Source organism: Primulina tabacum, chromosome 6, assembly GCF_025594145.1.
Source record: "Primulina tabacum isolate GXHZ01 chromosome 6, ASM2559414v2, whole genome shotgun sequence".
NCBI lineage: Eukaryota > Viridiplantae > Streptophyta > Magnoliopsida > Lamiales > Gesneriaceae > Primulina > Primulina tabacum.
In genome coordinates, this window is record NC_134555.1 from 25,736,461 (window position 1) to 25,759,369 (window position 22,909).

Sequence of the window (22,909 nt, forward strand, 5' to 3'; positions counted from 1 at the left end):
TTCGTTGTGCAACCTATCTGTTTGGAGGAGACGCCCGCTTATGGGGGGAAGGAGCATCCGTAGCCTTGAACTTGGCTACTCTGAGCTGGAAGCGCTTTACAAAGGTATTCTAGTCTAAATATTTTACTGACGAGGTGCGTTCCAGGTTGACCAGGGAGTTCATGACCCTGAGGTAGGGAGATATGACTGATACGGAGTTCATCCGTAAGTTTGAGAGGGGTTGCCATTTCGTACCCTTGATTGCGAATGATGCTTGTAAGGCTTGAGATTCATTAGTCTTCATTGTTGTGATATTCGAAGATATGAGAATGCATGACAGGTAATGAGAGGCATTAAATGAGATTATGAAGGGTTGCATGAAGTCTAGACCGCACCCGCGCTATGAACAAGACCGCACCCGCGGTTGATGGACAGAAAGTTGGCTATTTTTACAGTAGGGTCACCGCACCCGCGGTCCAAGAAAGAGTGCACCCGCGGTTGATGGGCAGAGAGTTGGCCATTTTTATAGTAGCAACACCGCACCCGCGGTGCCGAAGTGACCGCACCTGCGGTCGATTTTTCTGAATTTTTGGATGGCCTGCCGAAGCTTGAGCGCAGCCGCGGTATATGAGCTACCGCACCCGCGGTCATACGTGTTTGCTGAAGAATTAAACACTTGCCCTTAACCATGCAATATAATGAGTTGTCCTTGTTCCTTTCCTTCTTCAACAGATAGAACCGAGAGATTCAGGGGAGAAAGCTTCAACTTTTCTTGTGCTCTTAAGCTTGTGATTTTGAAAGATTCACACATCCAAACTTTAATCCGATTTCGGTTTTGAGCTCCTCTCTTCAAGGGCTATCAAAGGATGTAAGTTTGATTATGTTTCAGCATGTTTTGAAGTTTACGTGTTAGGGAAATTCTGTTATGCTTATAATCATATGTTCTTGAGATCATGGACATCGTAGAAACATAAACTGATCGAGAAAATGTGGGCATATGCAATTGTTATGAATTGCCAGCATATATATGTATGAGCTTATGCAGATTTTGAGATATGATACATAGATTGTGTTGATTATGAGTTGAGGATTAGGATTTGTTGAGATATGTTGAGATTTGAATGGACCGGTATCGAGAAACTATGACGTTATACCGTCGAATTGTATCAAGATTTGATATTGAACCGTACTAGTATTAGTTTGAGTTGTGATTTGATATTGTGCATCTCAACATTGTCATTTCAGATTTGGATTGACAGGTTCGATATTTCTACTGCGAGACTTCGATTTATTTCGACGACAAGAAGGTATAATTCATGTGACTTTGGGGAGATATAACTCAAATGAGATTCAATTTGAGTTTCCCAACAAAAATCACATACTAGAATAGTTGTTTATCTTTTGATATGATTATGATTTGTTTATAGATTTATATTCAAATCTTTTAATATGATTATGCATTCATAGATTTATATTCATGCATCTAAGATAGGAGAGTCAATGGCAGATTTGCCAAACTTCTAGATGTTCGGTATATCGACGCATAGGAGCAGACTTTCTCCGATTGTAGACATTCGATACAGATATGACCGAAGTCTAGGAATAAGATGTACCGTCACCCCTAATTGGGAGGGTAGGTGGCAGACAGTGACGTCATATTCACACCGGGATCCCTAGAGCTAGAGTCGAGTCGAGTCAAGACATGATTTGATTTGAATTGCATGCCTATATTGATTTGGTTTCATAGACTATGGAACCTATTACTTTTGACTTTACTCATGACAGTATGCTTCATGATTTATATTTTGTATATCATGTTTTATACTGGGATTTGTTCTCACCGGAGTTTCCGGCTGTTGTTATGTCTGTATGTGTGCATAACAACAGGTGGGGCAGGATCAGGGTCACGACAGAGATGAGAGTTCGAGATAGCGTGGTGACTTCGGGCGCAGCAGATTACTAGTGGTTTCTTTTACTAGACATGTACTATATTTTGATTATGGTTGGGATTGAACACTAGTTTGTATATAAGTGTTGAAACAAGACATGTTTGTACTTATGGTTGTTGAAATAAAGTAGAGACATTTTGCTTTATTTATACATTTGATTTAATGTTAAAAGAAAAATTTTGACCCACATGTTCTAACAAAGATCCAATTATCCCAAAAAGAATAGAGTTAGAGCCCGGGTCCCCACAATGCTGGAGCGAAACTGAGGCATTTTCTAGATGTTCTGCGGCCGATCTTGCACCGTGATGTTAGGGTGGCTGGCCCTACTACTTATGACGTCGCTGTCTTCAGAGCTCTAGCTGCAGAGCAGGACCAGAATGATATAGAGAGAGACCGCCAGGGCAAGCGACCAGTCCAAGTGCCGCACCGCCCTCCTCAGCAGCAGCATCAGAATAAGAGGCCTTTCCACGGCCCACCCAGGAACAGAGGACAGCTAGCAGCAGCAGGGACGGGCTGTCCCGAGAGCCGTTGAGTACCCAGTCTGCGCTAAGTGCGCGCGTCGTCATGCTGGAGCTTGTATGTATGGCTCAAGGAAGTGCTACAAGTGTGGGAGTCCTGACCACTTGCTAAAGAATTGTCCTCAGGGGAGTCTGCCTACTCAAGGCAGAGTTTTTGCTCTCCATGCAGTGGAGACAAACCCGGTGACCATGCTCATGACAGGTATCTTAAAGCTTTAAGTTTGTATTTGAAATTCAATGTTTTGGGAGTCTGGGTTAAGATTTTGAACTTAGAATTGCGATAGGATTGCATGCTCTAATCAGTGTTACTTTCGGGAATTAGGTTAGAAGAACCTTAATCTCCGCATGTCTATAAGTTTAGTTCGTGTGATTATTGGGTTCAGCTTGGTGTTCCAACCTTTCAGGGAGAATTTTTATAGCTGGTTCAGCTACGAATGCCTTGATAGATTCAGGGGCTACTCATTCGTTCATTTCAGAGGTCTTTGCTAATTTCCTCAAGGTCAAAACCATGGGGCTAGATGTGGCGTATTCAGTAGTACTGCCTTCTGGAGAGGAGCTGACAGCCACTAATGTGATCCGAGACATAGACCTCGAGCTTCATGGCAATCTTGTTTATGCGGATCTTATCGTGCTGCCGATGCCAGAGTTCAACATCATTCTGGGGATGGACTGGCTATTACGGAACAAAGTTTTGATTGACTTCCAGCGGAGATCTGTGCTAGTCCGACCGCCAGGGAGAGAGCAGTTCTTATTCGAGCCAGACAGGTATTTTCCTTTACAGTGCATTATACCGTCGTGTCCAGGCTAGGAAGCTCATGCATAGAGGGTGTCGGGCATTTTTAGTGACTTTTGTATCCGTTCTTGAGGCACCCAGTCAGTCAGCCTTCGATGTCCCAATTGATTAGGGCTTTTCTAGACATTTTTCCAGAGGACGTCTCTGGTATGCCACCCGAGCAAGAGGTGGAGTTTTATATTGAGCTTATGCCAGGTACGGCTCCAATCTCAAAAGCACCGTACCGATTAGCACCGATAGAAATGGCAGAACTTAAGAAGCAGATTTCATGAACTTCTTGACAAGGAGTTCATTCGCCCGAGTTTTTCACCATGGGGCACGCCAGTCTTGTTTGTGAAGAAGAAGGATGGTACGATGAGGCTCTGTATTGATTACCGGGAATTGAACAGGGTTACAGTGAAGAACAAATACCCACTTCCGTGGAAGATCTATTTGATCAGTTACAGGGAGCTTCAGTATTCTCTAAGATCGACCTGCGTTCTGGTTATCACCAGTTGAGGGTGAAAGACGCCGATGTTCTCAAGACTGCCTTCCGGACTCAATACGGCCACTTCGAGTTCCTTGTGATGCCGTTCGGTTTGATGAATGCACCAGCGATCTTCATGGATCTTATTAATCGCGTATTTCAGCCGTATCTTGATCAGTTCGTGATAGTATTCATAGATGACATTCTCGTCTACTCAAGGAATCACGAGGAGCACAACAGACATCTGACCGCAGTTTTGAAGACCCTACAGAAGCATAAACTATTTGCAAAGTTACAGTAAGTGCGAGTTCTGGTTAGAGAAGGTGGCGTTCTTAGGTCACATCATTTCTAGCAGCGGTATCGAGGTAGACCCAGCGAAAGTTGCAGCAGTCAGAGATTGGGTTGTACCGCAGAATGCATCAGAGATCCGTAGTTTCCTTGGGCTAGCACGATATTATCGGAAGTTTATTCAGGGATTCTCCTCTATCGCAGTTCCACTTACGTCGTTGACAAAGAAGAATGTTAAATTTGTGTGGAGCGATGAGTGTCAGAAGAGCTTCGATACTTTGAAGCAAGCTCTTATATAGGCGCCAGTTTTGGCCATGCCGTCAGGGCCTGGCGAGTTTGTTTTGTATACCGATGCTTCGAAGATCGGTTTAGGCGCAGTGTTGATGCAGCATGGGAAGGTCATAGCGTATGCTTCTCGTTAGTTGAAAATCCATGAGAAGAACTACCCTACCCATGATCTAGAGTTGGCAGACGTAGTTTTTGCCTTGAAGATTTGGAGGCATTATTTGTACGGAGAGAAGTGCCAGATCTTTACTGACCATAAGAGCCTCAAGTACTTCTTTACGCAAAAAGAGCTAAATATGCGTCAGAGGCGTTGGTTGGAGCTAGTGAAAGACTATGACTGTGACATTAGATACCACCCTAGCAAAGCTAATGTAGTTGCGGATGCATTGAGCAGGAAATTCGCAGTGATGGCTCATATAGCGATTTCGAGGCCTCTTCAGTCTGAGATGCAGAGGTTTGATCTAGAGACATATCCTCGAGGTAGAGTTCCCCATCTATCTACTTTGACTATTCAGTCTTCCCTTCTAGACCGTATTCACAGCGGTCAGCCATCAGATGAGCAGTTGGCAAAGTGGAAGCAGAGAGATGAGGCAAGGGCATTATCTTGTATACAGTTAGCGACGGTATTGTGAGTTACCGAGACAGAATGTGGGTTTCTAGCAGTGATTCTATTCGAGTAGATATTTTATCCGAGGCCTACATATCGCCATACTCTATTCATCCCGGGAGTACGAAGATGTACAAAGATCTGCAGTTGTTGTATTGGTGGCCCGGAATGAAGAAGCATATCAGACGTTTTGTATCCGAGTGTCTGACGTGCCAGCTAGTGAAAGCGGAGCATTAGAGACCAGCAGGCTTGCTCAAGCCTCTTCCTATTCCCGAGTGGAAGTGGGAGAATATTACCATGGACTTCGTGGTAGGTTTGCCAAAGTCAATCAGAGGATCAAATGCTATCTGGGTGATTGTTGATCGTCTTACCAAATCAGCGCACTTTTTGCCCATTAAGACTGACTTTCACCATGATTCAGTATGCAAAGTTGTATATCCGAGAGATATTTAGACTTCATGGTATTCCCGTTTCTATCGCGTCTTACCGAGATCCTAGATTCACTTCCTCATTTTGGAAGAGTTTGCATTCGACTATGGGTACAAAGTTGTTGTTTAGCACAGCTTTACACCCTCAGACCGATGGGCAGTCAGAGAGAGTTATCTAGATTTTGGAAGATCATCTCCGTGCTTGTGTCATTGATTTTTCAGGGAGTTGGGAGTCGAATTTGCCATTGGTAGAGTTCACCTATAACAACAGTTTTCAGTCGTCTATAGGTATGGCTCCATATGAAGCACTGTACGGTCGTAAGTGCAGATCGCCTATTCATTGGGATGAAGTAGGTGAGAGGTCAGAATTGGGTCCGGAGATTATTCAGCAGACCACCGATGTAGTAGTCAAGATCCGTGATAGGTTGAGGACTGCTCAGAGTCGACAGAAGAGTTATGCGGATCAGAGGAGGAGAGATCTAGAGTTTGCCGTTGGCGACCATGTTTTCGTGAAGATAGCACCTAAGAAAGGTGCCATGCGGTTCGGGAAGAAAGGAAAGCTTAGTCCAAGATTCATCGGACCATTTGAGATCCTCGACAGGGTTGGGACGTTAGCTTATCGTGTTGCTCTTCCGTCGAATCTGACCGGGGTACACAATGTGTTCCACGTCTCTATGCTGAGGAAGTATATGGCGAATCCTTCGCATGTCTTGAATTTTGAACCGTTGCCGCTTACTCCGAACCTGTCTTACGAAGAAAGACCAGTGCAAATCTTAGACAGACAGGAGAAGAAGCTTCGGAACAAACTGGTGAAGCTAGTGAAGGTCAAGTGGCTTAATCATTCGGAGGAGGAAGCTATGTGGGAATATGAGCCAGAGATGAGGAGTCGTTAACCCGAGTTATTCGGTAAGTTTTAATTTCGAGGACGAAATTTTTTTTAAGGGGGGGAGAGTTGTAGAACCCGTTAAATCAGACTACGTAATAGTCATGCATAATTATTATTATTTAAATTAAAATTATTTTTATGCATGAGGATTTAAATTCTTTTCTTTAAATTTGTTGAGTTATTTTATGCAGTAGTTTAGTTTCATCTTTTCGGATAAATAAGCGAGACCGAACTGGAGTTGGAGTATTAAAATAAAATTTAATGATAAGAAAATATTCCTAGAATTTATTCAAGATAAAGAATAATTTATTTTTAAAGTAAAAGAAAGATTAAGGATTTATTTAAGTAATTAGAGATAAGTAGTAAATAAGTTCTTTTAGGTTCATTAATTAATTAAAAGCCTATTTTAAATTGTGTAACCAATTGGGATAAATTAATCTAGGCCTATTTTAATTAAGAAATTCCAACTTAACATGTTAGTAATTTATTTTAGGAATTAGCCATGCATGCAAGATAATTACCATCCTAAATTAATTTAGTATTTCACTAAAATATATAATTAGTGTTTAAAACTTTAAGAGGATAAAATTCAATAATTTAGCAATATTTTTCCCTCCATTATCTAGCAAAATTCGGCCACCACATTTAAAAGATTTGTTATAGTTGGCAACTCTCCATCTTTGGTTCTTTTCCTTATCCCTTCATGGTAGAATAATTCCCTCACATTTAATCATCAATAATTAAGAATTAAGCAATATTCCTACCCCATTTTGAAAGATAAAATCGGCCACACCTCACCATTAAATCTACCTCAATCAAATCATTTCCTTATCTCTCAAACTTAAGGATAGAAAAGTTTGTATCTTGCCATTCAAATGTCCAATTATCTTGCAACCTTACCATTCATTTACTAGCCTTCTCTCCCTCACCATTCCGCCAAAATTCAGAGGAAAATCTGCAAGAAAAAAATAGTGAGCCATCAAGGAAAATAAGAGGAAAAAACAAGAAAGAAAAGAGAACTCCGTCTCCGCCGCGCCGTGTTCGTCGTAATCGTTTGTTTTCTTTCAAAACAAAATCAAGTCATGTCTATATCATTCTTTTCTATTCAATCAAGTTATATAAATACTTTAAAACATTATATGTACATGAATCATGAAGCAAATAACAAATTTTTGGACAGCAACATCTCGAACAAAACATGCAGTATATTCGGCCCTTTCATTTGTGCCTCATGGTTGTTGCTTTTTTTTGTGGTTTCAGGGTCTGGCTCGATTCTAGGAACTCAAGGCTGCATCTAGACACGATATAGGGTGTGTTAGGAAGGTGTTATTTCATTGGTTTCACTCCTTTCCCCCCCCAGCAATGAGTTTTGACAGCAACTCTCCATGGTGAAATTTCGTGTCTCGATTTGCATGGTTTATGGGCTAAGGTGAGGGTTCGGATCTTGGTTGTCCTATGGTCTATAGCCATGGTTAGAAACCCTCCTTGGCATGTCTAGGGCGTGACCAAAATGACCTTTCATGGCTTGGTTCATAGTCCCATCGGTTTTAAAATAAAACAATACAAGCGGCCCCTTCGATCCCCTTTCTTTTCCTGCGTGTGTGGTTTCGACTTTTGGGGTTCGTGTGGATCTTGGTTGGCTTTTTAGCCCTTAGCCATGGTTCACACAATACCTCATGATGTCTAGATCGAGTCATGGTCAATCGTATGGCCACTGGAACGATGAAAGACAGCAAGCGAACCAATGCATCACAGTACAGATTTTTGGTGTTCTCGGTTTCAAGTTTCGGTTGCCTTGGGTGTTTGCTTGGATTGTGGTTGGCCTAGGGCCCTTAGCCATGGTTCAAGCCACATATTAGGATGTTGGTAAGAGGTTCTGGTTGGCGGTTCAAGCCCCAATGGCCAATAGCCTCGTAAACGAAGCAAGGAAGCACAGCAGCTGCTGCTGCATTTTTTTGACAGCAGTTTTGGCTTCGGTTCAGAGGCTTGTTTCGGGTTCTTGGTTGGCTTTTAGCCAATGGACTTGGACCGGACAGTTCCTCGTTGAGTTAGGAAGGTCATGTTTTTGGCCGTTTGTGATTTGGTTAAGTTTAGAGGTCGTACGAGAATTTACGGTGCGATGTGCCAAAGTGACTCTCGAAAGAGCATTTCATGATTTTGGCCTCCATGCACAATTTCGTGTATTACAGCCCTTGATATATATTTTACAGTATTTTAGGTGTATTTTAATCATGACTAAATGATGGTTCGATGTTGGTTCGGGTTGGTACGGAGTCATGGTTAGATACTAAGTTTGTTGGGCGTAATTGTCTCGTTTTTGGTTCGGTTATGATATGTTGGTCAAGTTGAGATTATTTGCATGTGTCTCATGTTAGATTTAGGTCGCAGCAAGCCTGGGAACGATCCAACTCATTCGGTATAAAAATGTGATTTTAATTATATTACGTGCTTAAAAATAGAAAATGTTTATTTTTGAGATATATGCGATATGTCTTGTGGACACCTCACGCTTATGGGATTATGCTTATTGGATTATTACTTCACCCGGTGACTTACGACCGGTTCATGTATGGGTACGGATATCCAGTCCAAGGGCTGTGATGATCTCTACCGCCCAGTATACTGTGGTTTAGTCTGATCAGACGTGCATGTTATGTTATGATATGTTATGGGTCACTTGCTTAGAACATTATCTCAACAGAAAATTATGATATGCTATTTTATGACAGGTTTCTATCGAGCAAACATTTTACGTACGATTTTTCAAATATGCACGTATTTATAATTATCTATGACACGATTTTTACCTCACGCTTTGATATCTTTACATGACACTAAATTTTATGATATATTTTACTTGTTATTCACGATATATGCATGTTGAGTCTTTAGACTCACTAAACTTGATTGTTGTAGGTACTGATGAGGTCGGGGACCAGTGAGCTAGCTTGGGTCGGCAGTAGTAGGAACCCGAGGTACTCATGTTTATCATTTACTCTTTTTGTTCAACTCAGTTTTTACTCTGAAGAATTACTTTAAGTTGTGGTTTTGAAAACATTATTTACTTTCGCTGCTACTTTAAACATTAAATCTTTTATCAGTTTATTTATGGATGATGAATGTTTTTTATTTAAAGAGAAAAATTTTAAATTATTCCGCAAATTTTCAAATACGAAATACGGGCCTCTACATCCACGCTGCCGGGTACCATGGTTATACGTAGATGTATCCATCAACTAGAGCTGATACGAAATTCACAACTAATGATCTGAATTCAAATAAAGAAAATGAACACGTATATGTAGTCATGATGAGATATGTTTTGGACACATTTACCCTTTGACACATTATGTCTAAGCTCATGATTTTTGGATCATGAAACGTTTGTTAATTACAGTACTTTTTGTTGTTGCATGTTATGTATATGTAATTGTTATAACGGTTCAGGTGTGTTTTGAGTCTTTAGACTCACTAGGTATGATTGATGCAGGTGAGCATGAAGTTGTGAAGATTGGAAGCGCTGAAGACTGAGTAGATGGAGTTGGGTGTGGGTACGTTAACCCGAGGACCTTGCATTTTTCCGCATAATATGATCACGAGTCATGGTTGTAAACAATAATTTAAATGTTTTTGCATCATCTCTTTATACATCGATGATTTTGACAGACGTTGAGTTCTTTCAAAGCAGTAGACTAGGAGATTGATTTCATTTTTAAGTTTTAATTAATTGTAGTTATTTTTATTCAGTGGTTGGTCAATTTTTTTTAAAAATGCATGATTGATCGCTTTTATTTCATGCACTGTGTTTGAGTATTTATGAAAAGAGCTTTTTAAAAAAATATTGAAGAAGTTATTTTAAACAGACGTTTCAGTTGGTATCAGAGTCAGGGTTCTTGTAGAGGGTTGTGCCACCGTCAGCTTCAGAAGCTCAGTCATCAAGCCTCATGTCTATAAGTTTAAATCTTTTAAATTTTTAAAATTCTATCACATGCATTTTTACATGATATACGTTTTACAGTACATGTTTATCAGTCTATATGCATGTTACGACATGAAATAAGAAATAATATAATTTTCATGCATGCTGGCTTTGTGGTAGAATTGGATATTATTAAGAATTTGGCTAATGGGCGTTAGAAAAGATTGAAAATTATTTGACTATAATGATTTTGGTTAATAGTACCGATGTTCTACTTTTTGGATCATAAGTTAGTCATTGAGATTATGAATTCTTTTGGGACATGTAGTTTTTCTAAGAAAATATTGATGATTCGTGGTTACTAAATGAGTTAATTTTTGATAATTTCATATAAAAAAATAATGATTCAAAAATACGATGATCTTTAGAAGTAAAAAAAATTTATAATTTGAGATTTTAGGTATTGATGAAAATGTAAGATTGACTATGAGAATTGATTTTGGGTTTAATAAGCTTAATATGATTGAACTTTATGTTACAGAACCCTATAAAATGGAATTAAGAACTCCAAGAACATATGAGTAATTGTAGAATTTTCAAAATTAAGGACCAATTGGATAATTTTCGAGAAAATTGGGAATTTATTTTGCAATTGTTAAGAAATTTGGAGACCAGTTTAGCAATAAGTAAGAATTGAATGGCTTTAATGATAGGAATTTTCGATGATTTAGGCTTGAAACGATATTTAGAACCTTGAAATATCTATGTTATAATGTTATAAGCAATGATAATCAAGAGTATTGTAGAATTAATCAATATTGAGCTTGAACATCTAAGCGTTAATGTTGCAGCAAATTAAGAATTTGGAGTGATGACAATTTAAGGTAAAGTTGATCAATTAGTTAAGTTATAGGATTAGACATTAAGTTAAGATATTTTTGGGAACTTAAGTTTGACGTATCATAAGTTTTAGTCATGATCTTAAGAGTTAAAATTATACCTTTATTAGAGTTGAATTATTTTTAAAAAAGTTGGGTATGATTGATGATTAGGATACTTGAGAGACGTATGTAAGAAGTGAGATAGACAGGATGTCTTTGGGAAATTAAAAATGTTTGTTCTTAAAAGTATAGTAATATTTTAATATTTGGATGTAAGTATAAATGGTATACTCATGAACATTTAGATGTTATGTTTTATAAGGAATAAAGGCACTTAAGGAATATTTGAAAGTCATTAAGAAACTTGGGATTAAGCGGATATGTGTGTTGGAATTATGTTATCTAAGACTATTTGGGTTGGGTAAGTATGAATTTCAAGTTTATGAGATAGATGCTTATATGAAAATTTTGGATGAAATAAAAATAAAAAGGAATTAGTTATGTTCAACATAGGTTTCCAATAAACGAATATTAAGATTTTTATCGAGTAAAAAATCTAAATCTTGATATGTAGATTATGAATTCTACGGATTTTAAGTGAAGTTGAATTATTAGAGTTAGTCTAATGCTAACATGGGATAACCTACTAAATTTTATACGCTAGTATTAATTAATCATTAATGATACGTCAGGATGCGACATTCGTTCCAATGAGGAAAGTCCAAGTACCTTAGGCCTCAACTATATTGTAATTGGGAGGAAAACAGTTTAAGCATATAATTGATGCTATAAGGGTTTTATTATATAGGTAGAAGATCGATATTGTATTTTTTAGTTTTATAGATTAACGTTACTCAAAATTTAAGATTTACAACAATTTTATATTTGAGATGTACTTGTAAATAGTTAAGTTACGTTAGTTTGGTGCCTTAAGATAAAGATTTGATTCAATGATCTTAGGCTAATAATATTACTATGAGATTGAGATAAGGTTTAACTTTTAAGTGTATTATCGATGATAGAAGTCGATTAGTAACTTTTGGATGCTAAAATCTCTTAAGATGAAATGCATAAATGCTAATATTTTAATTTAAAGCCGCTACCTTGAGTTCAATGAATTTAAGAAAGGATGCTTTTGAGATTTTAATATTGAAATATAATAGATCGATGAATATTTTGGATATAGTCTAAGAAAAGTAAGGTACGATAAGTTTGTACTTCCATTTTTAGTATTATGAATTGCGAAAAAGGTCAAAATTCGAGGTCAGAGTAAAATAGAAATAAGTCACCATAGGCCATTTTAAGTTGAGATTCGCAACGAGTATGTTGAAGGCAAATTTAATTATGAATAAGGAGACATAAGGACAGTCTAACACTTATTTTATCATAGTTGCGCAGCTGAGGCGTGAATTATTGTGATACTAGAATTAAGTGTCTAAACTTCTTGATTATCGAGGATAAGCGAATTTTGGGGATAAAATTCAATTTAAGGGGGATATATTGTAACGTCCTTAAAATTTGAAGTTCCACGTGAATCACATGCATGGAAGTTATCAAATTTCTTATGTATTTTCATTTATTTATTTTTAATGCATTGAATGCATAATTATTGCATGGTTTATAAGAGTTTCATGCATAAGGGCTTTTAGTAGTTTTTCGGGCTCAAACGAGGAACGGAGACCGGAGATAATTGAGGAAAAATATTTTTATTAAATAATTATATTTAATTATTTAATATATGGTGTAATTAAGTGAGATTTTCGAGAATGGACCTTGGTGGAGTATTTTTACTCGTCGGGTTATTTTTTTAACCTGCACGCAAATTTTAGCGAGTCGTGGGACTTTTTGAGGGTTCGGGCAATATTTTGAAAAACATGCATAAACGAAATATTTTTCGAATATATTTTTGGACTTAATCAGATTATTTTATTGCTTAATGAACGTAAAATCCTTTTAACCCCTTTAATTTTGATTAAGGACCTATTAACACTTAATATTATAACTTAAACTCCATAATTAAACCCCAAACCTAATTTATTCATGTTGGCCGCCCCTCCCTCATTTTATCAGGAGCTTTTTCAATAAACTACAGCAACCACCTTCGAAAATCCTCTTGGTTTGTAAAGAAATCCCTCCCCGTCTCTCGGTGAACGTTCTACGCAAAGGTTTCAGGTGTTTAATCGCTAAGACACGCCATATTCTTCTTTTTTCTCATCAATCACATCATGATATGTATTTTGAATGGTTTTTGCATGATAGTACATATTTATATCATTTGGCATTGAATTTACATTATTATTACCCGAAAATATGCACATTACATGCCATGTTGCTCACGTTCTTGATATGGTTGAAGGGCTTCCGAATCTTTGAGGTCTAGGTAGCATTTTACAGCAGTTTTCGAAGGTGTTTAAGGGTGATACCAATTCTGGATCGAAAGGAGTAAGGCCTGATGGTGATCTCTTGGTTCTAGGGTTCGAATGCCTGGACCGGGTGAAAGGGAGAGGGCAGCCATACATGGCTCATTCTAGGCACTAGTTCATGCCGTGTGGGGTCTATGTCAATGCTCGTAATGGTCCATGGTTAGCTGGTAGAAGGGCTAGGCTTGGATCAAAGCTTGGTGACAAGTTAAGTCGTGTTTTGGGTGAGTTCGAGTGATCCCGACCTCAAAGGTTGTATACGTGGGTGAGGTTGGTTCAGTCAGGTGCATGTGGGTGTGTTCATGGCCCTAGATGGGTTATCCAAGGTCTAGAAGCGTCGGTTTCAAGTCTATGATCGAAGTTCGAAGAGTTAGGTACACTAGGGTTTGAATCTCGATACGTGCAGAAAATTCCAGCAGCTGGTCGAGGACTTTAGAGGGTCTTAGGTGGTATGAAATAAGTTGGGATGGTCATGTAGGTTCAAGTCATGGTTTAAGTTGGGAAAGATTTGGTTGAGTTTCAGGTTAATTCGGATTAAAACTGGGACCCCGGTCCAAGTTTTAAAATTAATTATAGAAGTTCTTGTATTTGCTCGATTTCACGTCTAGGAAAGGTTTATAAATATGTTTTGAGGTTTTTTAATAAGTTTGATTGGCTTCGAGTCGAAATTTTGAGGTTCAGGAGTAAAATGGTCAATTAGGGTTTCCAAGAGCAAAATTGTCATTTTGCACGATTTAGCAGTCCTTGCAGTACCCTGATCACAAATTGACATGTTTTAAATTTTTACGTTATCATGAACATGACTTTTTAGAGAAATATGAAAAATACGTTGCATGCTTAATTTAAAGGAAATTTACGTATATGCATGATTTTTATAAGTGATGAATATGTTGATACGTTTTGAAGGATGTGAGTTGGTTGTGATTAATACGAATACGAACACGAACACGAACGCGAACATGTAAGGCCAAGGCTCAGTGAATGGGTAAACTGTTGATGATGCCCCCGCCGCCGGTTATCAGGGTTATACGTAGATGGATCCATCGACTAGAGCTGATATGAAAGTCAAAACTAATGATTTGAATTCAAATAAAGAAAATGAACACGTATGTGTGGGCGTGACGAGATATGTTTTGAACACATTTACGCTTTGACACGTTATGTTTAAGCTCATGCTTTTAAGATCATGAAATGAATGTTAACTATAGTATTTTTTGTTGTTGCTTGTTATGTATATGTACTTGTTATAACGGTTCAGGTGTGTTGAGTCTTTAGACTCATTAGATATGATTGCTGCAAGTAAGCATGATGTTTTGGAGACTGGAGGAGCTGAAAACTGAGTAGGTGGAGCTATGTGTGGGCACGTTAACCCGAGGACCTTGCATTTTTCCGCATATTATGATCACGAGTCATGGATGTACACAATATTTTAAATTTTTTTGTATCTCTTTATACGGTGATGATTTTGACAGACGTTGAGTTCTTTTAAAACAGTATACTAGGATATTGATTTCATTTTTAAGGGTTAATTAACTGTAGTTATTTTTATTCAGTGGTTGGTCATTTTTTTTAAATGCATGATTGATTGCTTTTATTTCATGTATGTGTTTGAGTATTTCCGAAAAGAGCTTTAAAAAAAATTTAAGTAGTAGACGTTTCAAAAACCCTAACAGAAACCCTAATTTACCCATGTACCTCAAAATTCCTACCCGAAACCAACCAAACTCCTTAAAACACCTTAGAACATATTTATAACCATTTCCTAGACGTAACCTCGAGCCCGTTCCATAAGCTTTACGATTCGTTTTAAAACTTGGACTGGGGTCCCGGTTTCAACCCAAAACTTAACCAAACTTTCCCAAATTTGAACAACCACTTACTCACACCCTATCAGCCCCTAAAAAACCTAAATCAGATCAATTATGACCCTCGTATGCCGCTGAAACCTTGCTGGAATTTTCTGTACATGTGCACCGAAAACCCTAATTAAGCCTAACCCTCAAGAACTAGATCCTAGCCCAAACTAGACCGGACCAGCCTCGAACCAACCACTCCTTACCCACCTCTGGACCCTAATGGACCAACCTAACCATTGTCCACATCCCCATGCACGCGCACCCATCGATTAACCATGAAACACCCGAAAACACCCAAAACCAAGCACCCTTCCAATTAACTCCCTCGATCGGCAGTTCGACCACGTACCAGCGGTGTTCGAGCTATTCTCGCCCATGACTTAGACCCACTAGGGTCTGATCCAAGGCGTGGAACAGCCCTTGTACCGTGGCTCACACCTAACTCTCGATCTAGTCCCAACCGAGCCAATCATCCAAGAAATCCGATCGACCCTCATCAAAGCTCGACTCCTAACCGACTCCAGCCACTTGACGCCTTGTCCCTTGGCATGTACATCCCCATAGGACTGTGATGTAGCAGCCACTTACACAACACAACAAGTACGTGAGTTTCATGCAATGAAAATGAATATTTCATGTGAAAAATCGTATAAAAAACATGATAGATCGAATGCTTCTCATGCAAAAACATACAAATAAACATATATTGATTTGAATGATGAGAAAAACGTGGTGTAGGTGAGCCTTTGCGATATTACACTCAAAAACTTAGAGATACTCGCTTAAAACCTTCACTGGAGAGACGGGGAAGGAGTCCATTGAAAGAAGCTTAAGAAACTAAGGATGATAACTGCTAGAAATTCGAGGGAGGTTGTTGTTGAATGGGGACGGGGCGGCCAAGAAGTGTTAGGGTAGGTTTAGGGTTTTTGGTTGGAAGATTAAATAGAATAATTAGATTATAATGGGGCCTTAATTAAAAATAACGAGGTTAAGTAGAATTTTGGGCCCATTATGCAATAAATAATCCCATTAAGCCCAAAAACACTTCCGAAAAATATTTTGTTTAGGTACGTTTTTTAAAATATTTCTCGAACCCTCAAAAATCCCCCCGACTTGCTAAAATTTGCGTACATGTTAAAAATATGATCCGGCGAGTAAAACTACCCAACCAATGCCCATTATCGAAAATCGAAGGATCGAGTGTGCTAGTGTGGGGACCCGGACGCTAATTCATTTCTTAATCATCATTGGAATAATTAGATCAATTAAATAAACATGGTCTAAATTTATTTTTAAAATACAAATGCGGAAGCGTAATGTAATCAATCTTATATACATATCAAAAGTAAGGTACATGTCTTGTACTCAATACATTCAAATCAAACTAGGGTTCAACTATTAAATATCAAATGCTGAAACCTATTTTACTTCTGGGTCCGAATCTCCACGCTAAAATATAATCTCTCATCCTCGTCTTGACCCTGATCCTGTCCCACCTGTTGTCATGCACACATACAAACACAACAACAGTCGGATAACTCCGGTGAGAAATACATTCTCATTATAAATCATGTATACATGCAATCATATAGACAGATATAAAAGCAAGAAGCAAATATCAATAACAGATATCAAATCTGAAGACATGAATCGATATAATACTGTAAATCAAACTCTGACTCATAATCTCTGACTCGACTCTTTCCTAACCTAGGGATCCCGATCTGAATAAGAACGCAACAATCTCCCACCTACTCTCTCGATCGTGGTGGCAGTACGTTCTTATTTACGGACTTTGGTCCTGTCCATATCGAATCTCGGCGATAGAAGTCGCTCTACTCCTAAGCAACATCGGTATGACAAAACATCCGGTGTCTTGGCACCTCTGCCAAAGACTAGGCATCTCCGCCTTGGCACCTCTGCCAAAGACTAGGCATCTCCGCCTTGGCACCTCCGCCAATGAATAGGCACATCTGCCCAAACTCAATATATAACATATGCTTAACTATAAAGCAATAGAATAAGCATATCAATCTCAAACATTGCCCTATATCGAGGCAATGACAATTAAGTATGTGATTTTGGGAAACTCAAGTTAAATCAAACTCGAGTTGTGCAATCCCGAATCAACATTAATTTATACATTTCTGTCGTAGCACAAACACTTGACAATTCTGATCTTTCTTCTACTGATTCTGATTCCAATCTGGAATAATAATTCAAGAAGCATAATATCACCATACCACTCGAATCAATACTAGATATAATCAGAACTCAATCAAATTCTGTTTCAACGGCATAGCTGCATAATCTCAAAATACCCAGCAATACAATTCAACAGATATCAATTCCCACAACTCATATCGATAACAATATAATCTGATATAAAATCTCTATCAAATTAATTCAGAAAAACATAACAATTCTATACGATATTCGTTCTTCGACCCGGTTTCGATTATACGATGTCTACTATGTCAGGAACATCATATATGAATCATATCTGATTCCTTCAATATCATATTTTCAAATCATACCAAAACGTAGTAAAACTTACGTCTAGTTGAAGCTCTCGTCGATAGGAACACCATATGGAAGTCGGATTGAAATTCTGACGTGCGGATTTTGCGTAAATCACAAATTCCTTGTTTGAAGAATTTGACTTTTCTCCAGGACTTCTCTCGATTCTTTCCTTAGCAACTGAATGAAGGAATGAAATTTTTAACATCAATCTTGCATGTCCAAGCCATGTGGCTCAATGGTTGTACTGAAGTGGCGCATATGCGCGAATCGCGCACTATGTCTCGGCGCGTATCTTCACGGCAACTCGCGCATATGCGCGCCCTCACCCTGGCGCATATGCGCGAGGTTCTTTGCAACTCTCTGCCATACTCGCGCATATGCGCGGGGCCTAGTCACGCATATGCGTGAGGTTCTCTGCCTACCTCGCGCATATGCGCCCAATCCGGTCGCGCATATGCGCGAGGGGTTCAGTTCTCGCACATAATTCGTGTCTTCGCTCGTCTTTCCCGGTCTGATCCGTTCTGTCTATAATCACATCAATTTATCAACAAATCATTCAGATTACAATAATCAAAATCTCGGGCATTACATTTCTCCCCCCTAAGATACGATTTGATCCCCGAAATCACAGGCAATCAAATCATATCAGAAAGAAATGTATAACAGAAAACTCACATCAGTGAAACAACTCGGGAAATCTCCGTCTCACATCTGATTTGGTTTCCCATGTAGCTTCTTCGATACCATGATGACTCCACTGAATTTTCACAAGCGGAATAGTATTCGTTCGGAGCTGCTTTTCTTTACGATCGAGAATCTGGATCGGCTTTTCAAAGTAAATCAGTGTCTCGTCAAGTTCGGCATCATCTGGCTGAATGACATGTGAAGCATCGGAAAGATATTTCCTCAATAAAGAAACATGAAAGACATCGTGTATCCCAGAAAAAGAAGGCGGTAGTGCGAGTCGAGAGGCACGATCTCCTATCTTCTCGAGAATCTCATACGGCCCAATATAACGTGGAGACAATTTCCCTTTCTTGCCAATTCTGACACCTCCTCTGAAAGGTGAAATCTTCAAGAATACTCAGTCTCCTGCCTCGAATACCAACGGTCTACGTCAAACATTGGCATATTTGGCATGTCTATCTTGAGCTGCCTTCATTATCTTCTGAATCAGCTTCACTTTTTCTGTCATATCTCTGATCATATTAGGTCCAATCTTAGGCATTTCAGAGATATCATCCCAATACAGAGGGGATCTACACTTCTTACCGTACAACGCTTCAAACGGTGCCATCTCAATACTCGTCTGATAATGTTTTTGTACGAAAACTCACAAAGTGGCAAAGAATCTTGCCAACTAGTGCTAAAATCAAGCTCTACAACTCTAAGCATATCCTCCAAGATCTGGATAGTCCGCTCTGACTGCACGTCGGTCTGTGGATGATATGCGGTACTCAGATGTAACTTCGTACCTAGAGCCTGCTGTAAACTCTGCCAAAAGTGCGAAGTAAACCGAGGATCACGGCCTGATACAATCGACTTCGGCACTCCGTGCAATCTGACCACTTCTCTGACATAGATCTCTGCCATCTGGTCATGTCTGTACGTCATCTTGTACGGAATAAAGCATGCTGATTTGGTCAATCTGTCAATCACGACCCAAATCCATAGAAATGTGATCCCATTTCCATTCAGGAATGGACAAACTCTGTAATAGACCTCCTGATTTCTTTCTTTCGGCTTTCACCTGTTGGCAATTCAGACACTTGGATACAAATTAAGCAATATCAGCTTTCATCTGTTTCCACCCAAAACTGTTTTTTCAAATCATTGTACATTTTTCTGCCAATAGGATGAATACTAAATTGACTGCTGTGTGCTTCTGACAAAATCTGTCGTTTCAAATTTGAAATATCTGGCACAACAAGACGATTATTCACATACAACACACTGTTACAAACCTGATATTCTGATCGATACCCTGCTCTGACTATCGATATCGAGTTCTGAAAGTTCTAATCCACTTTCTGAGCCGCTTTAATTCTCAAAATCAGCTCTGGTTTGTCCTGCACAATATAAATTCTCCACGGTCTACTATCTGTTTAAAACACGGATTCAGAACAACAGTAATATTCAATCAAATTCGAAACATCAATCATTGATACTGATCCGCAGTCACGTCTTCAACATTGTTCAGATCTACCATTATACCATCTTCGGATATACTGTGCCCCATACATACAATTTGTCTCAGCCAAAACTCACATTTTGACAGTTTTCATGCAATTTCTCTGTCCTCGAAGTGCTCAACACAATTCTCGAATATTCGGTATAATCACTCATATTCTTCGAATATATCAGAATTTCATCGATAGAATAATCATAAAATCATCAAAGTACTTCTGAAATAACCTAAGGAAAACAATGAGTCTAATTTAATCCTTGGCCAGTAACTATTCAGGCTGCTCTTTCAATTCTTTCAATTCAATCAGTACTATCATGTCCAGTATTTTAAAAATAGGAACTGTACCTAATACGCATTCAATGCTGAAATCTATCTCTCTGACTGGAGGCAATTCTGAAATCTCATCTGGGAAAACTATCAGCAACTCATATACCACTGGCAAATCAGCCAATGATAAGCTTCGATGTCAGTACATCAACTGAATACACAAGGAATCCCTCTGCTCCTTTCTATAATAATCGAGTCATAAACATAGCAGATATCAAAGGAATTCTAAATCTAGAATCCTTACCGTAAAATTTTCACTCTTCAGCCGTCGCAGGTCTGAATCTCACAATCTTATGGAAACAATTCAACGGTAGCTCTGTACTTAGTCAGCATATCAATATCAATAGTGCAGTCGAAATCAGACAACCCAAGAACAATACAATCTAATTCGATTTCATGCCCGTCATACTGTAGCATACCATGTTTAACAACATATACTGAAATCAAACCTCTCTCCAAGATGAAGAGATACATACTACAGTAGATAAGGATTCAAAAGGCAAAGAATATATCAATGCAATTTATTCAAAGATAAACAAATGCAATACACCAGTATCTATCCATACATAGGCAGAATAATCATAACGAGAACATTTACCTGCCACTACATCATCAGGTAAGTCCTGGGCCTGTTCCTCGGTCAATGCACACTCTGGCCTACTGTCTAGGAGGTTGGCTAATTGTCTGGCTTCCTCCTGGCCTTGGCTGTGACTGAGTAGAGTGTGGCTGAAAAGAGTGAACAACAGATGATTGTCTATCAGGCTGTGCCACGGATCTAGATGATTCTGCTCCCTGGGATCCCTGGGAACCTCGCTGTGGAAAAACTCTAGAAAAGTGTCCTGACTGTCTGCAGATGCGGCAACTACCAAACACACCTCGGCATTGCTCTGTGAGATGTCTTCCTCCACAAGTTCTGCCATAAACCCCTGTATAACTCTGGCTAGAACCAGTGGAGCTAGATGAACTACTCCCTAACTTCTTAAACTGTTTCCTTCGAGCTTTAAGAAAATATTTCTTTCCACCAGTACTACTACCGCTATCAAATCTAGACGGTGATTGCAAGAATTGAGCTGGAGGTTGTTGCTGTTTCTGTGGTTGAGCAACATATGACTTTCCTCGCCGTTGGATCAAATCTGTTTCAGCTCCCTTTGCCCTATTCAAGGCGTCAGCAAAATTATGGGGTCGCTCCACATTTACCAATGCAGATATCTCAGGATTTAATCCGTTAATGAACTGATCAGCTACAGCTTCATCATTCCCAGCCACGTGGGGAGCAAAACGTAGTAAGGTAGAAAATTTTGCTACATATTCTTCAATATTCAGCTGGCCCTGTTTCAAGTTGGTAAACTCTGTACTCTTGTCCTTTCGGTACGATATTGAGAAAAACCTTTGATACAATTCAGCTTTGAAGATTTTCACGTAATCACCGTACCAAGCGGCTTCCTTGGTTGCGATCCGCCAACTCTTCGCGACCTCGTGCAACTGGTGCCCAATCAGTTTAAATCTACGTTCATCTGGATAATCAAGTGAATCAAACAGCATTTCTATATCATCTAGCCAACTCTCACAATCATCAGACGTCTCAGTAACCTTCAAAATCGGCGGTTGAAATGACTGAAATCTATTCAACATTGTTTCCATCGGAGTTCTTGACACATCCATCTCATTAGTCAAAGTACTACCTTGTTCTGGAATTCTTCGAGGAGGTATATCTAATTACCAAAAGAATTAGTAACCAAATACAACTAACTTGTTTCAGTCCACCTCTGATCATCTTACTGCTGATCAAGAATCGGTTCTGATTCGTTCTCAATAATACACGTTACCAATCAAATCAGATAGTCAAGTAAACATGTATTATATAAAGCAGTAACACATTCTAGCAATCAAAAGCAAGGAAGAAAACTCAATCTACCCCGCTCACTAGCTTCTATCTCAGTCTACAGAACCTACTGCTCTGGAACCTACTGCTCTGATACCACCTGCTGTGGGGACCCGGACGCTAATTTATTTCTTAATCATCTTTGGGAATAATTAGATCAATTAAATAAACAGGGTCTAAATTTTATTTTATTTTTTAAAATACAAATGCGGAAACGTAATGTAATCAATCTGATATACGTATCAAAATTAAGGTACATGTCTTGTACTCAATACATTCAAATCAAACTAGGGTTCAACTACTAAATATCAAGTGCTGAAACCTATTTTACTTCTGGGTCCGAATCTCCACGCTAAAGTATAATCTCTCGTCCTCGTCTTGACCTTGATTCTGTCCCACCTGTTGTCATGCACACATACAAACACAACAACAGCCGGATAACTCCGGTGAGAAATACATTCTCAGTATAAATCATGTATACATGCAATCATATAGACAATTATAAAAGCATGAAGCAAATATCAATAACAGATATCAAATCTGAAGACATGAATCGATATATCACTGTAAATCAAACTCTGACTCATAATCTCTGACTCGACTCTTTCCTAATCTAGGGATCCCAATCTGAATAAGAACGCAACAATCTCCCACCTACTCTCCCGATTGTGGTGGCGGTACGTTCTTATTTTCGTACTTTGGTCCTGTCCATAT